The 16,266-nt window shown below is 43.3% G+C and overlaps 1 protein-coding gene across 5 annotated transcripts in view; it reads left to right on the forward strand.

The window, feature by feature from the left end:
• Positions 1 to 1,937: 1,937 nt before the first annotated feature.
• The window catches only part of CSGALNACT2 (chondroitin sulfate N-acetylgalactosaminyltransferase 2), a 60,868-nt gene continuing 46,539 nt past the window's right edge, over positions 1,938 to 16,266 (forward strand). For 2 of the 5 annotated variants that reach the window (XR_003509162.1, XM_027530311.1), the window contains exon 1: positions 10,464 to 10,604. The gene's annotated coding sequence lies outside the window, so the exon portion shown is untranslated. Of the gene's footprint in view, positions 2,128 to 10,440; positions 10,605 to 16,266 lie in introns of those variants that run through there. The other 3 variants (XM_027530309.1, XM_027530310.1, XM_027530312.1) reach the window with 3 other exon arrangements.

Here is a 16,266-nt window from a genome sequence, read left to right on the forward strand (position 1 = left end):
TTTCTGATTTTAAAGTTTCCATATAAGGAGTAAGATGTCACAAGGGCATCTATTGTGGTGACCACTGGGGAAGTAAGACTGATTGAAGGACTGTGGGGCCACTTGGTGATGTTGTTGACTTGCCTTGTATAATATGTACACAAACAGCCGCATTTATAGTAATTGTGAAAACTAAGCTTGTTCTGCCACTCAAAGGATTCCTTCCCTAAACCAGAGCAGCAGCCAATGTCGAGTTCAGGTATTTGCTCTTCTCTGCAATTTGCTGTTTGTTTCTTGAAGCTGGAGTTGGACACTTCTGAGAGAGACTGTAAAAGGCATTGTCATGAGTGAAAGGTCTGCTGGAGGAAAAACTTTGCCCTGAGCCACTATGAAATCTAAAATACTAAATGCTTCTGTTTATGACTTCCTGTTGGGTTATGCAGGAATGCTATGAGCTCCTCAGAAACCTGGCAAGGAGCAGGTGGTGGGTCAGTAGGGAAACACGAGTTATTAGCAACATAAGTCTGATTAGCGGTTACATTGTGCACTGGACACTGAGGGCCTTGGGTGCACACGTGTGCACACAGTCATGCGTGAGCCACCCAAGGGCTGCCCCAGGCCCACGGTGCTCCAGCTCCTGGCCCTCAGGGCCTCCTTCAATCTAGACCTCAGGGATGGGAAGTGAATATAATTTCTAGACTCAGTTGTTTGCCTCTGAATGTTTAGAAACCCGTGTTGAAAAAAGCTAATACTAAAATACGAAAAACTCCTTTTTCAAGCAGAGAAACATTCCATAAGTAGTGTGTGTGTCTACATGTGGTTTATTTTTCTGAAAAGGCACATTCTCCACCAGGCTCCACACAGGATTGCTTAGCCACAAGGTCAGCTTATTTGGCTAGAAATGTAGTTGAATATTGGAGGAGGGAATGGTTACCTGTTCCAGTATTCTTGCCTGGAAAATTCCATGGACAGAGGAGCCTGGTGGGCTACAGGCCATGGGGTCACAAAAGAGTCAGACACAATTGAGCAACTGAGCAGGTATTTGAATATAATGTCTGAGAACGTCTTGGACAAACACTTAGCATAAAAGGGAAAGCAGAGTTTCCCCCACTAGAAACAGAGCATTTTTCCAGGCAGAGGAGTGGATATTTCCCTCTTCTCCTTTGAGCATGTTTATATATGGGGTATTTGGATGGTGGTATATAGGGTGATTCTAGAAAGTGTGGAAGAAATCCTTACCTCTCTGTCCCTGGAAAGATGCAGTAAGAGTGGGTCTGAAGGGCATGTGCCGCAGTGGGGGCACACCCTCCCTTCCGCGTGATTTTGCCCGTGGTGCTTACCCTCTGGGTGGGCCTCTACATCCAGAAAGCACCATCCACTCAGGTTGCCTGCACCACTCCGTCCCTTCTCCACGGCAACAACCATGGCAGGCTCACTAGAACTTGATAGGAACTTCCCTGGCAGTCCAGTGGTTAAGACTCTGTGCTTCCATGGCAGGGGTTATGAGTTTGATCCCTGGTCAGGGAACTAAGATCCCCACATGTCACCCAGCACAGCCAAAGGTTTTGTTTTGTTTTGTTTTTTTAATAATTAAAAGAACTTTGTAGAGTTTCCCACTTCTTTAGGGAGCTGGGATTCACATCAATAATTCTTGGCTGAGATCAGGAGAAACCAGAACCTGTATGTAGAGAGTTTTTCAGTGTGGAGTATGGTGCTGTGCCTCCAGAAGAGGCTGGATGGGTGGCTGTGTTAACTAACAGCTGGGAGGATAAGCTTCACTCCCGGAATTAAAGAGGCACGTACGTGAATGCTTGAAAGAAATCCCGGTTAATCTGTGCACCTCAGGTTTCAATTGCTGTGCCAAGTGACGAGATATTTTTGCAGATGTTTCTGGAATGTGCTAAGTCACAGGACCTGGCGAATGGCGATCTCTCAGAGGAGCTGTGACAGGGAGGCCATCTCGCTGTGTCAGCTTCAGGGACATCAGTGTCACAGGAACTGGGCCAGGCACATGGAGGGAGCCGCGACCAGAGACCACGCCAATCACTGACCATAGGACTTCTGTACCACCCCAGGAGAGACCATGATCTTGCGTCCTTTCAGATGACACTGTGCAGTTCAAGTTCAAAACTGGTGTGGGCAGGTGAGGTAAGTGCATTCTAAAACTAAGGGGGAAAAAATCATTTTTGAAGAAAAATAAATTTAGATCCTTCAGACAGAGACTGTATTTATCATGCATATCATCAGTTTTTTTAATAAAAATGCAAAGTTCATTTTTTACATCCCTATTTTTATTGATGTCAGTTTTGTCAGTGGTATTCTTTCAGGCTGCACTTGGTTTTCACCTGTGGTCCAGTCCTTTTCTGCACTTTTCAGTTTCCCTTAGAGGAAAGTCATTCCTGTGGGTTGCAAAGGGTCTAGCCGTAGGTGGCACAGTGGTGAAGAATCCACTTGCCAATGCAGAAGGTACAAGAGACTGGGGTTCAATCTCTGGGTTGGGAAGATCCCTTGGAGTAGGAAATTGCAGCCCCCTCCAGTATTCTTGCCTAGGAAATCCCACGGACACAGGAGCCTGGCAGGCTGCAGTCTATGGGGGCGCAGAGAGTTGGACACGACTGAGCAACTGATTACACATAGCCTGGAAGGAAAGAACATAAGGCTGCCTCTTGTTACCGGAGGCAAGGGACTTTGAAGGACTTCAGGGAGCCCATATGTGCCTTGTCACAGCTTCTGCCCTTAGGAGCTCCTCTCAACAAGAGCAAGTGACTTGCTCCATGCTTTGTACCTTTTTTTTCTGGGAGTTTTAAAAAGCTTGAAAATTTTCCTTGAGACTCTCTGGCCACAGGACATGAGAAGTCAAAGTTCTTGGATTTTTTCAGAACTCCAGGGCAAAGGGGTTGGAGGACTTCATGAACATATGAAAAGAAAGATAAGATTACAGGAAACAAATATATGTATGTATGTGTTTATTTAGCGTGGTGTCTTAGCCATTGGATCAACAGGGAAGTGCCCATAGGAAAGAATTTTTAATGTCAGGAATGACCCAGAAGAGGGAAAGATGGAAGTTTCTCAAAGGATAGTCATTGAAAGAAATGAAAAGAAGTGTTGTGGCAAAAAATAGAATTGTTTTTTGTCTGCACTGTTGTGGCTTGCAGGATCTAAGTTCCCCAACCAGGGACTGAACCCATGCCCCCTGCAATAGAAGCATGGAGTCATAACCACTGGGCCACCATGGAATTCCCAGGAAATTGTACTTTTTAAGAGAGTTGAATCATCTATATAGCTTTGTAGAAATAAATAAGACCACCAAAAGAGAATGAGCAGGGTTTATTTATTCTGCACTTGCTCTTGCAAAGGAAGAGACCACCATCTTCTTGCTTTTGGCGAGACTCAAAGGCAGGCAGAGGAGGAAGAAAGCTTTACCGGAAAAAAGAGAAATAGTGGGGGAGGCTTAAGGTATACTGTGATTGGAGGCTATTGGCATGAGGAGGCTGAAGGCACTAAAGTAACTAGAAACTGAGCATCTTAGGTGATTCACTTGGAGGATATATTTGGCTTTCTTTGGGCGGTTTCAAGTTGGAAATTGGGGCAAAATAAAACAGGGAGTCTGGCAGTCATTGACCAGATCCTGACCATTTGGGGCTGGTTACTGCAGAGGTTACGGGTTGGAGTTCTTTGGTTCTACGTGGGCTGGCCGTTGTCTGTTTGCATATTCAGTCTCTCAGTTCCTCTCTTTTGGTCCTTTTTTTGCTTGAAAGTTGATGAATACAAGGAAGTTTATAAATCCAGGCCTTCACCGCTTAGAGGCTGATTTTTCAGTCATCTGCATGGTTAACTGTATTGTGAGGTAGTTTTTTTAAAGGATGGATTATATTTATTTATTTACTTTCAATGTGTATTTATTTGGCCATGCTGAGGGGAGTATGTGGAATCTTAATTCCCAGACCAGCAACCAATCCCATATCCCCTGCATTCTGGAAGCACGGAGTCTTAACCACTATGCCACCAGGGAAGTCCCTATTGATTGTTTTGTTTTGTTTTTCCCGTAAGAGTCATTCTAACAAATGCGAGGTAATATGCCATGGTTGTTTGGACTTGATTTTCCCTTACCTTCCTGTTGTATCATCATGTTGATCACCTGTCAATAAAGTGGCTGTTCAGAAGCATCTGGGTCCCAGATAGACGCAAAGAACCAGCATCATGAGCACTAGGACAAAAACAAGAACAGTTAATAAACCCTGTAAAGTTTATTGAACCAAGAATCCCAACCCAAGCCAAGCACAAATCCCATATAGACCATGAGGATCAAATTTATTAGAGAGTGAAGTAGCTTTGCCTGAAGGCATTGTATCGTCTGTCCCAGCTTCCCCGTTTCAATGACACAAGGAGGGTATTAGGAATGGCACAGATCCTGACTAACCAACGAGAAATCTAGAGCAATGCAACTGTCCATCACTACTTGTGTTAACAAGATGGGACTGATCGGTGTTCCATCTGGGGAAGAGGCGGTACTGCTAATGTCTTTTGCCAGAGTTAGTGCTAAGTTTCTTACAAATCTATATTCATGATTTCTACTGATGGAACACTGCTCTAATTGTTCACATAAACAATGAGACAGAAATTCCTCCAGGTTGAGTGCTGCATAATCAAGGCTGGCTTTGTTTTGGAACTCAGAATTTTCAGCCTTGGTCATTTAGAGACTTAGAGTCTGTGTATAGACAAGTCTTTGAATATTATTACTAACTTGCATGAGATGTTGTGTGCATGCATGCTATGTCACTTCAGTCGTGTCTGACTCTGCAACTCTATGGACTGTAGCCTACTAGGCTCCCCTGTCTGTGGGGTTCTCCAAGCAAGAAAACTGGAGTGGGTTGCCATATTCTTCTCCAGGGGATCTTTCCAATCTAGGGATTGAACCCGCATCTCTGGCATCTCATGCATTGCAGGTGGATTCTTTACTGCTGAGCCACCAGGGAAGCCCAAAGGAAACAGGACCAGGCATCCTGATTACAAAAGATGTAATATCTGGTAGGGACAATGGAGATCTAGGAAAGAAGTTACTCATAACAGAAGGCTGGAACCAGGGCTTACATGAGTTGTGCTACGTGTTTGGGTCACTGTTGGTCTTTTACAGGTGGCAAATATTTGACTTATCACTCTGTGAAAGTCACTGAATTCAAACCTGCTGCTGCTGCTGCTAAGTCGCTTCAGTCATGTCCAACTCTGTGCGACCCCATAGATGGCAGCCCACCAAGCTTCCCTGTCCCTGGGATTCTCCAGGCAAGAACACTGGAGTGGGTTGCCATTTCCTTCTCCAGAATTCAGACCTAAGGTCTGGCAATTACCTAGATTGTAATAACTGTTTTGTTTTTTTTTTTCTTCTGACAAAGCAGGACACAAGGAAAGTCACAGGTGAACTTGTTTAAGGTGATTTTCCATGTTGCTGCAAATGGAGCTGCCATCAACTGTAATTCTTATTGTCTACTTTGATGAGATGATAGCTTCCTTGTGGTTTTCATCACGGGGGTCTCTAGATGGAGGGTAGACTCAGCAGTCAGTTTAAGATCTAGGGCAGTGGCTACTTCTTGGGATAATCTATCAATGGTGTTAGAATGAGTATGTTCTGACATAACCATTGTAATAAAGAGAAAAGACAGATGAGGAAAAGGGTCATTATTGGTAAATGACAACCAGAGATCTACAGAAAATGAGAATAAGAAGAAGCAAGCCAATAAAAATACACACACACACAAGAATTAGACAGGCTTTTGGTCTAATATCTTGGGGAGAACTATTCTATATCTTGCGCACTATCCTAGGTCATCTGCTTGTTCTAAAGGTCTTGAGTCAGCTCCCTGCTTCTGAAGATCAGCCACTTTTGGGGGTCTCAGAATCCTCAGTTTGAGGTCCTCTTTTGGAATAGCCTTCCAATTATGTGGAATTCCAGATTACTTCTTAGTTGTGAAACGTGAACCCGAGGATTGATGCCCTAAAGTTTCGCTGCTGTAACATATTCCCTCCCAGATGAAGGCAGAAAAGGTATTGACTGCTATTATTCAGCCTTAAAAAGGCATGAAATTCTGACATGTGCTGCAACATGGATGAAACTTGAAAACGTCATGCTAAATGAAATGAGACCACAAAGAGACAAACACTAGATTTTTCCACTTACATGAAGTACTTACAGCAGTCAAATTCTTAGATACAGAAAGTCAAATGGTGGTTGCCAGTGGCGGGGGGAGGGAAAATGGCAAGTTAGTGTTTAATTGGTAGAGTTTCAGTTTTGGGGTGATTAAAAAGTTCTAGACATGGTGGTGATGGTTGCATCAGGATGTGAATGTACTTAATGTCACTGATCTGTGCACTCTAAAATGGATAAAATTGTGAATTTTATGTATATTTTACCATGCACACACAAAGAAAGCAGTTGATTGTCTTGATCTAGAAGCACACTGAAAAAGCTAAGCAAAGATTCACTACAGAAAGTATGAGTTAAGTGAGGAGTAACAGGATGGTATTTGAGTTAAGAAGTGAGGAGTAACAATTTTATTGATGGTCCTGCAGTCTTAAACCTGTCCTTGTAATGTGGGCATATTACAATGGCAGGGTATGAGCAGACCTTTGGATCTAAGGCTTTCAACTATCAGTTGGATTCCTTACTATGCTTACAGTTTCAAGGGTTATTGGGGAAGTTTAAGCAATGGTTTGGTAGGATCTATATGAACTTTAATAGGTTCTCTTCTGATTATTTTCCCATAACAGTGGAACTGTGAGCCCATGGAGTGTCAGGTTCAGTTTCAGTATTTATCTGGGGCATGCACCAAAAATAATGCAATATTAAATATACACCAGAGTATTGGGGACTATTGGTGAGATTCCTGAGGACTCCTCTACTCATAAACAGGTTGATTCTGTTCCCCGTTAGTTTTTGGTGCATAATTTCAAAGGCATTTCTCAAATGAACAAACTTGTTCAAAGTCAATGTTCCTCAGAGTAGAAGGCCCAGAGCATCCTTGGTGAAGTTATGCCATTTAGAGAGAGAGACCCAAGAGTTGGTTGATGTTGCAAAGAAACAATATAAGAAGCAGGAGGTTTCCTGGAGGAGGAGAGGAATTAGACTTAGGGAACACGATGAGAGCCGGCAACATCAGATCGGAATGTCATGCTTGTGCACCTCATGTCTCTCAGGACACATAATTGAGATGGAAGAACCCCATCCAGTTTTACTGACAACTGCAATAAAGTTTGTCCTCATGGCTGAACCCTAGACTCACAGGTCGAGGAGGCTCTGCCTGTGTTCTGCACCATAACTCTCCTCCTCCTGACAGACAACACTTTTAGACAGTACAACACAAAATAGAAACACAAAAGACAGCAAAAAAGATGCAAAAGAATGATCTGATTCTATCAAAGATGCCAGTCAAATGGGAATCAACAACAAAACCTGAGTACCAAATAGCCCAGGACTGCAACTAAATAGCCCAGGAATCTAACATAAAGACAGCAGAAGTTTAAAAAAAGAGAGAGCAGAGGTAAGACCCCAAATGAAGAATTGCAAGGTACAAGGAGGCCACATGTATCGCATCTGCTTGAAGTCTTCAGTCTGAGACAACAAGCAGACTATGATGCAGACCATATCTTGGTGGGGCCACCAGGAAAATGATACAGATGAAGATTGCCCCAATGAAACAGGCAAAGGCCATTTATTCAGAGCTTGCCATAGAAAGGGGGTCAGACCCATCACTTATTTTTGACAGAGACTCAAAGGCAGGCTGGGTTTCCCAGATGGCTCAGTGGTAAAGCATCCACCTGCCAATGCTGGAGATGCAGGTTCAACCCCTGGGTCAGGAAGATCCCTTGGAGGAGAAAACAGCAACCCACTGTAGTATTCTTGCTGAGATAATCCCATGGTTAGAGGAACTGGCAGGCTATAGTGCATGGATTGGCAGAGTTGGACACGACTGAACACGCACACAGACATGCAGAAGCAGGCTGAGGAAAACTTTATAGTTTAAAAGAAAATCCTCAGAGATTGGTGGGAGATTTAGGGTTCTTTAAACTACATCCTTCTGATACTAATCATACCACAGTTGCGCTTTAGCATTTTTCCCAAGGGAACTATTTTATAAGCCCCAGTATATCACCCATTATCTCCCATAGAATTTGCATTATGCATTATCTTCTCTCTAAATTCAAATTACATATATTTACTGTATGATTTTGGAGAAGGCAATGACACCCCACTCCAGTACTCTTGCCTGGAAAATCCCATGGATGGAGGAGCCTGGTAGTCTGCAGTCCATGGGGTTGCTAAGAGTTGGACACGGCTGAGCCACTTCACTTTCACTTTTCACTTTCATGCATTGGAGAACGAAATGGCAACCCACTCCAGTGTTCTTGCCTGGAGAATCCCAGGGACGGGGGAGCCTGGTGGGCTGCCATCTATGGGGTCTCACAGTCGAACACAACTGAAGTGACTTAGCAGTGTATGATTTGGCAGTCAATAAGCTTACAATTTAAATTCATCGATGGCAGCACCTAAATTGTATTTTTAAAACAATTCTAATGGAGGATTCAAAAAACAGTTTTAAAGAAATGACACACTGCTATGATTTCATGCCAGATCCTGCACTGAGAGAGCCTCTACAGTTTCTTGAGTTTACGTTTTCCCTGTTGTAAACTGAAGACCATAACCTATTCCATAGAGGTATCAAAAGACTCTCCCTAGAGCATGACCAGGCAACCAGACCGAAGTGTAGTTGTGGCAGGCAGAAAATGTAATCAGGCTTGTCATCTGCTCTAGAAGCTGGTCAAATGGTAGAGATTCTGGAAAAGAGAGGGATCATTACGTGTTACTATAACCAATTCAATATATATTTATTGACCACTATGTGCAAAGTCCTGGGAGACAAAAGACATGACCCTTATTTTCAGAAGCTTAGAGACCCATGGAGTCTATAATTAGATGAATTCTTTACCCTTGAGTCAGGTTGAGGGGGAAAGGGTGTCAGAACTGTAAATGTTTTCATTTGTTCAGAAATGATAATAAGAGCAGAATGAGACCTTGAAGTTGGGTAAAGACAGGATATTCTACAAGCCTGGCTTAGAAGTAGACTTCCAGACTCTCCTACCCATGGGATTTTCCACAGGACATATCCAAGGAGAACATCCGGCTTAAAGACATCCCAACAACCATCACCAGTAAAGACAGCGGTCATTAGGAAACCCCTCAGAACACCACCTAGAGTGACCTTCCCTAGTGGCAAAGAGTCTGCCTGCAATATGGGAGACCTGGGTTCAATCCCTGGGTTGGGAAGATCCCCTGGAGAAGGGAATGGCAACCCACTCCAGTATTCTTACCTGGAAAACCCCATGAACAGAGGAACCTGGTGGGCCCCAATCCATGGAGTCGCAAAAAGTTGAAGCGACTAACACACAGAACACCACCACTCCCACAGGAGGCACCCCCTAGTCACCCCAGACTTCTGCTCTAACTGATGCACTTCATGAGAGCCATGAGCTCTGCCTACCACATACCTGCTAGGCATAGTGCCAAACACTTCAAATACAAAATTGTTTAATCCTCACAACAATCTTAGGAAGTACATGCTGTGTTACTGTCCCCATAACATAGTTGAGAAAACAGGCTTGAAGAGGCTAAGTCCACGAAGCCTGCCAAGGTAACCAAATGCGGAAAGCAGAGCCCAGATAAGAGACCTAAGCCCTCTTAGCACAGTCATGTCCTGCCCAGACAAAGGCAGATGCCCGGTATCTCCTCTACTGCTCGGCTTGGGGCCTGACAAAGTGCCTTGGGGATGTCTCTGGAACAGCAATTGAACGATGGGAATGTCAGGGATGGCTTTTCTGCCCCCTCACCCACTGAAGTCAAGCAACGTCAGATCTCGAAGTCATTTTCCATAATGACTTCCAAAATCTACCCCAATCCCCTCCTTTCACATACAAGGAAATTAAAGGCCAAAGAAATGGAGTGACTGGAAGCCAGGGCTTCCTCGCTGGGGCTAAACACGCAGCCCAGCACTCCTGAGGATGCTCAGACATCTCTGGCGACCTGTCACTCCTCAGCTCACTTCCCACGCAGGCACTTAACGCCCCCTCGGTCTCCCAAGTCAGGGTTCCCGGGCAGGATCAGCACTGCCATCCTCTTTTGAGTCCCTCCCTTTTGCAAAGCCAGCCGTCCGGCCCAAGCTGGTACTCCCGTCCTTGTAGACGCCTGCTCGGGCAAAAGGGGTTTCCTGCCTCCCGCACTCTCCCAGCCTCCACAAATCGTTTTTTGAACTATACACACGCGGTCACGCACACAGTGTAACAGATCATGGATTATAATCAGTACTGGATGCTAATTATTGCGCTTTCTTCGCCAAGCACTGCGCGCGGATGGGGCGGGGGCGGGGGCGGGGCGGGCGTGGGCGTGGCGAGATCGCTCCGCTGCGGCGGCCCCATTTCCTCACGCGCGCCGGAAGTGGAGGTCGGCGGCGCGGCGGCGCGCCCCGAGGGTGGGAGGTGAGGAGGTGGCGGCCTCAGAGAGCCGGGCGCCGCCCAGCAGTGCCTGCGGCTGGGGAGCTGGCGGCAGGGCTGCGGCTGCCGTGAGCAGATGGGTGAACGCGGTGAGTACCCAGCCCTCCTGGCTCACCGGCCTGCAGCTTCCAGAGCGCGGGTCCGGCCCTTGCGCGCGTGGGGGCGCGGGTCCCGGACTGTGGGTCTCGGTCCTGGTCGGGTCACCTCACGGACGAGCTCTCCGGGGGGTCCTGTCCGCGTGGGGTCGCCGCACGGACAAGCCCTCCGGAGCCGGCTCCCGTGTCAGGAAAAGCTGCGGTTTTTCGGAGCGGTTTGAGTTGTCTTTTTATGAACAGTGCTGCCAGAGACCGTTGGTTTGCGTGTTTTATTTTTATCACGTTTTTTAAAAAAACCAATACACCACTGTCTCTGCTCCCCTCAGTGGATAAACTTTGTAGTCAGCTGTTACCTCTTTATTGCGTTAAATTAGTATTCTCTGGCGGCAGCCTCGCTTTCTGCCAGACGCTAGGCGCCTTTGAAAGACACACATTTGTGGAGCAATTAGTGGGGCTGAGGAGACCAAGGGACGGGAAACCTCTTGCATTTTCAGACTTCATCTTGAAAATTATACTATTCCAGAGCAACTTGCAGAGGAATAATTTGTAAACGCCATAGTGAGGCTTTTGTTGATATTATTGGCAGAATGAAAATTTGATTGTAAAAATCTTAAGCTTTTATCCTTCAGCCTGCTTTTCAGATTTATATACGATGTCTGGATATTTAACTATCATTGATGGTTCTCAGGAGCTGGGCCTTCACTTTTGCTGGAATTAATGTTGTATTAAAATGTGTACTTCAAATGTGGAAGTAGGACTCCCAAGTATCTTATGACTGAGAATGTTAACGTTGGTTTTGTATTATTATTCTGATACCGTTTGTTTTAAATTGTCTTATGACTTAAAGAATGTAAAAAGGATTTTGGATATCCAGTATTTGTGGCTCAGAGAATTTTGGCATAAACATAGTTTTAGTCCATCAGTTTGGAAATTACATTTTTTCTTAACTTTTTGATTGAAGTATAAAATATATATGAAGTCATAAAGTGCATGAATCTTAGTTGTACAGCTCAGTGAACTCTTATGTATTTATTAAGTTTTGCAACCACCAGCCACATCATATTATATACCTATGGAACGTTTCCATCATTCCAGGAGTTTCCCCCTGCTGCTTCTAAGTCAGTTATACCCCTGTGCCCGCCCCCTCATCCGTATTCAGATTTCTGTCTTCTATTCGTTTTTTTAGTTGGGGGTTTATATTAAAGGAATCATACAGTATACTCCACATACTGCTTATGAGTTTCACCCATAATGTTTCATGTATCAGTGGTTTGTTCTTTTTTATTGTGTGTAGAATCCATTGCATGATTATATGACTATGCTGTTGGTTGATCTTTTTGTTTCCAGTTTTTCTATATTGTGTATTTTGAAGACTGCTATGAACATTCTTAACAAATGTCTTGGTGAAGATCTATGTCAGCTGTGGAATGGCTAAATCATAAAGTAGATGGAAAATTACTTCTTAACCATCCTGGAGTCTTCCTTTTTAAAAAAATACAATTTGTTATCTTAACTTTTGTAACATTAAAGATTGGTAAAAAGCATAACCATTAATATTTTCAAGACTTAAGTGATTTATTACCATATTATTTACTCCTTGGATTGCACATCTATGATTGTCATTATTTAACTGTCCCTTAGTTAAGTCTGTTGGATAAAGCTGGTGCCGTTTTGTTCCCAAAACTTAGGTAAGAACTGTTGTTACTCAAGTTAGTGGTTGTTAGGGGAAATGAAACACCGAAAGAAGGTGACTAAAAATGGATTGAAGAGTCATAGGATTGCAAGTCAAAACACTTAACACTGTTGTTGTCATACTGCACAAAGTTCTGAGTATAAATGTAAAATTGAATTATAAGATTAGTTACAATTGTGAATTTACTACAGGAGTACAGTGATTTCCACCTGTGCTGAGATAGTGATACATTTATAATGGAAACAGACCACAAAGATCACTAAACATTTGTGGGAAATGGTAGCACATAAAAGACACCCCTGACTGAACAAAACACAAAGGACTGGACCTGAAACAATGGAGTTCATGTAAGAAAAAGAAGAAAGCTTTAATATAAGTATTAATATGCCCAGATTTGGGAAGGTATGGCTCCCCGAGTGGCTCAGTGGTAAAGAATCAGCCTGCAGTGCAGGATATGCAGTAGATGTGTGTACGATCCCTGGGTGGGGAAGATCCCCGGAGGAGGAAATGGCAACCCACTCCAGTAATCTTGCTGGGACAATCCCATGGATAGAGGAGCCTGGTGAGCTACAGTCCATGGGGTTGCAAAGAGTCGGACATGACTGAGCAGCTGAGCACAGTCAGCAGTCACATACCTACTGAATATATACCAGCTGGCCTGAAAATACACAGTCAGTTCTTGAATATTAAAACATAGAGTGTTGGAAAAAGAACTTCCCTGGTGGTCCATTGGTTAAGACTCCAGGCTTCCACTGCAGGCGGCAAGGGTTCCATCCCTGGATGGGGAGCTAAGATTGCACATGCCATGCGTTGTGGCTCCTCCCCCAGAAAAGCTCTCATTGAGCACCCCCCCCCACCCCACCCCCGCCCACGCCACCTCATTGGACATGTTTTGAATTCAGAATCTTATTTCTCACCAAACTCTCATTCAAAGTAGTGGCAAAATAAAATCATTTTTACCCAGACCCACTTGGAATGTCTCAGGATGTACTATATCAAATGAAAAATTAATCCAAGAAAAATACATGTGGAATTCAAGAAACAGCAATGAAAGAAAACAGTAAAATGTATTTCTTTACTCCAAGGTATTGATAACTAGCTAAGAAGTTTAACGCAATGCAAAAGAATTCATAAGCCGGAGTATATAGTTTTTAAGTCTGTAATCTGCAACAGATATTTGACATGATTTTAAAGTTAATTGGGAAGGTGGATAATAGATAAAGCATGTTGGAAGGTTTGTCCCGAGTAAGGGAGAAGCTATAAATAACTGACCAATTACTGTTGAAATGAATGCTTTATGGAAATTTGTCCCAGCTGGAAAGTTCCATTTCCAGGGATTTATCCTGAAGATGAATTCACATGTGGAAAGTTATGTATACACATATAAGACTATTTCTGCTGAGATGTTAATAATGTCGGTGGATTTAGAAGAATACACAAAAACTAGAGAGGGGAACCTGGCCTCTGGGTTAGAAGGATAGGTGTCACTGTATGCCTTTATATTGTGTTTAACCTTTTTATTACATGTATTTGTTTGTGGAATTTTATAAATACAAAACATTTTTAAGAATGTAAAAATTTGTAAGGGTTTAGAGCATGGGTTTGATCCTACTTTCCTACTATGTGTGACCTAAGAGTGGCTTTTATATTTTTAAGTGCTTGGGGAAAAAAGAATAGTTTGTAACATGAAAATTATATGAAGTTAAAATTTCAGCATCCTTTAGAATGCACCTCTGCCATTCATTTACTCATTTTCTATGGCTGCCTTTGTGCTGTGAGGCAGAGTTGACTGGTTGTGATAGTCACTGCTTGACCCTTTACCTAAAATGTTTGCTAACCCCTTATTTAGAGGCCAGAAATAGACTTCCATATATGTAGGAATTTTGCTTTGATTAAAGTGGCATTTCAAATTAGTGTCAAGAGCATGGATTATTTAATAAATTGTAAGAATTGACTATTTGAGGAAATAAATTTTATACTAGAATAATTTCTGGTAGGGAAGCCAAAATTGAGAAGTCCTGCAGGAAAAGATTGGTAGGTTTAACCGTTAACAGCAACAACAAAGCAAAACTTTGTGTAATGGGAAATAATGCCTAACACTTATTGAACACTTAATGATTGTCACGTTTTGCTTAATTTGTACAATAACACTTTAAGGTAGATTCTATAACTGTCCCCACCTAACAGATGAGAAAACTGAAGTTTACAGAGATTCAGGATTTGTTTGTATTGATGAGTTAGAAAGTGATAGAGCAGATGTGTGAACTCAGACCATCTGGCTCCTAAGACTGTTATACAGACAAAACCTGAAAGAAGTATTTGTAGTTTGTTAATCAATGGCACCCATTCCAGTACTCTCGCCTGGAAAATCCCATGGATGAAGGAGCCTGGTAGGCTGCAGTCCATGGGGTCAGACGAGTTGGACACGACTGAGCGACTTCACTTTCCCTTTTCACTTTCATGCATTGGAGAAGGAAATGGCAACCCACTCCAGTGTTCTTACCTGGAGAATCCCAGGGACGGGGGAGCCTGGTGGGCTGCCGTCTGTGGGGTCGCACAGAGTTGGACACAACTGAAGCGACTTAGCAACACCATTGTATAGATATTATCTATGTCAGCCGCATCTGGATCTGCTTCATCCCTTTTAGATAGACATTCTGTTATTTTCTGGTAGACATTCTGCAGTTTACTAAACCTTTCCCCTATTGAAGGACTTTAAATTGCTTTTATTTAGCTGTTATATCCCTGGAGTTCACGGTAAAGAATCTGCCTGCAGTGTAGGAGACCTGGGTTTGATCCTGAGTTGGGAAGATTCCCTGGAGAAGGGAATGACTACCCACTCCAGTATTCTTGTCTGAAGAAGTCTATGGACAGAGAAGCCTGGTGGGCTACAGTCCATGGAATCACAAAGAGTCAGACACGACTGAGCAACTAACACTCACTCACACTCATAACACTAGCAAATACCTTATGCATTGACTTTACGTATTAGTATGAATATTTCTGTAGTTTAGAATCTTAAACATGGAATTGCAAATTGTTGAATTAAAGGGCATGTGCATTTAAATCAAATTTGTCCTCCAAAAAATAAGAATGTGTGTGCATGTATGTCCATATATGTATTTTTAGTTTATCTTTGTCTGTATGTGTATGTGTATATTTTTAGTTTATCTTTCGTCATCCAGACAAACCATTTCTTTTTACAGACCAAGCCCAGAAAGGTTAAGTGTTATGCTCAAGATTGCATAGCTATTAAGTAGCTATGATTTGACTCTTTTTTATTGTGCTGCAGGCTACCTTTGGCACAATTTTCTGCTTTATCTATAATGATATTGATGTTACTGCATTTATCTTGCTGAAATCCACGTACCATAAGTTTAGTTTTGGTAAACTTGTGAAATCCATAAGTTTAGTTTTCCCCAGAAACACTCGTGAGAATTAATTCATCTGACATTACTTGTTCTTGACACCCAGCACTATGCCTCTCTTAGTGAGTCTGGAAAATTATAATAAAGTACTTGTAGACTGAGGGCTTCCCCTGTGGCTCAGAGGCAGAGAATCTGCCTGCAGTGGAGGAGATGCAGATTAGATCCTTGGGTCTGGATGATCCCCTGGAGGAGGAAATGGCAGCTCATTCCACTATGCTTGCCGGGAAAATCCCATGGACAGAGGAGCCTGGTGGGCTACAGTTTGTGGGGTCACAAAGAGTCAGATGCAACTAAGCAGGTGACCATAGACTGAGTGACTTATAACAAGTATATTTCTCAAGTTTGAGATCCGGATGTCAGCATGATTGGGTTGTGTTGAGGACCATAACCCTCTTCCAGGCTGTATCTTATTGTATCTTCACAAAGTAGAAGAGGGCTACTTTGTTCCCTCTTAGGGCTTCCCTGGCTGGCTCAGAGGGTAAGGAGTCTGCTTGCAGTGCAGGAGACCTGGGTTCAATCCCTGAGTCGGGAAGAT

This window comes from Bos indicus x Bos taurus, chromosome 28, assembly GCF_003369695.1.
Source record: "Bos indicus x Bos taurus breed Angus x Brahman F1 hybrid chromosome 28, Bos_hybrid_MaternalHap_v2.0, whole genome shotgun sequence".
Classification (NCBI taxonomy): Eukaryota; Metazoa; Chordata; class Mammalia; order Artiodactyla; family Bovidae; genus Bos; species Bos indicus x Bos taurus.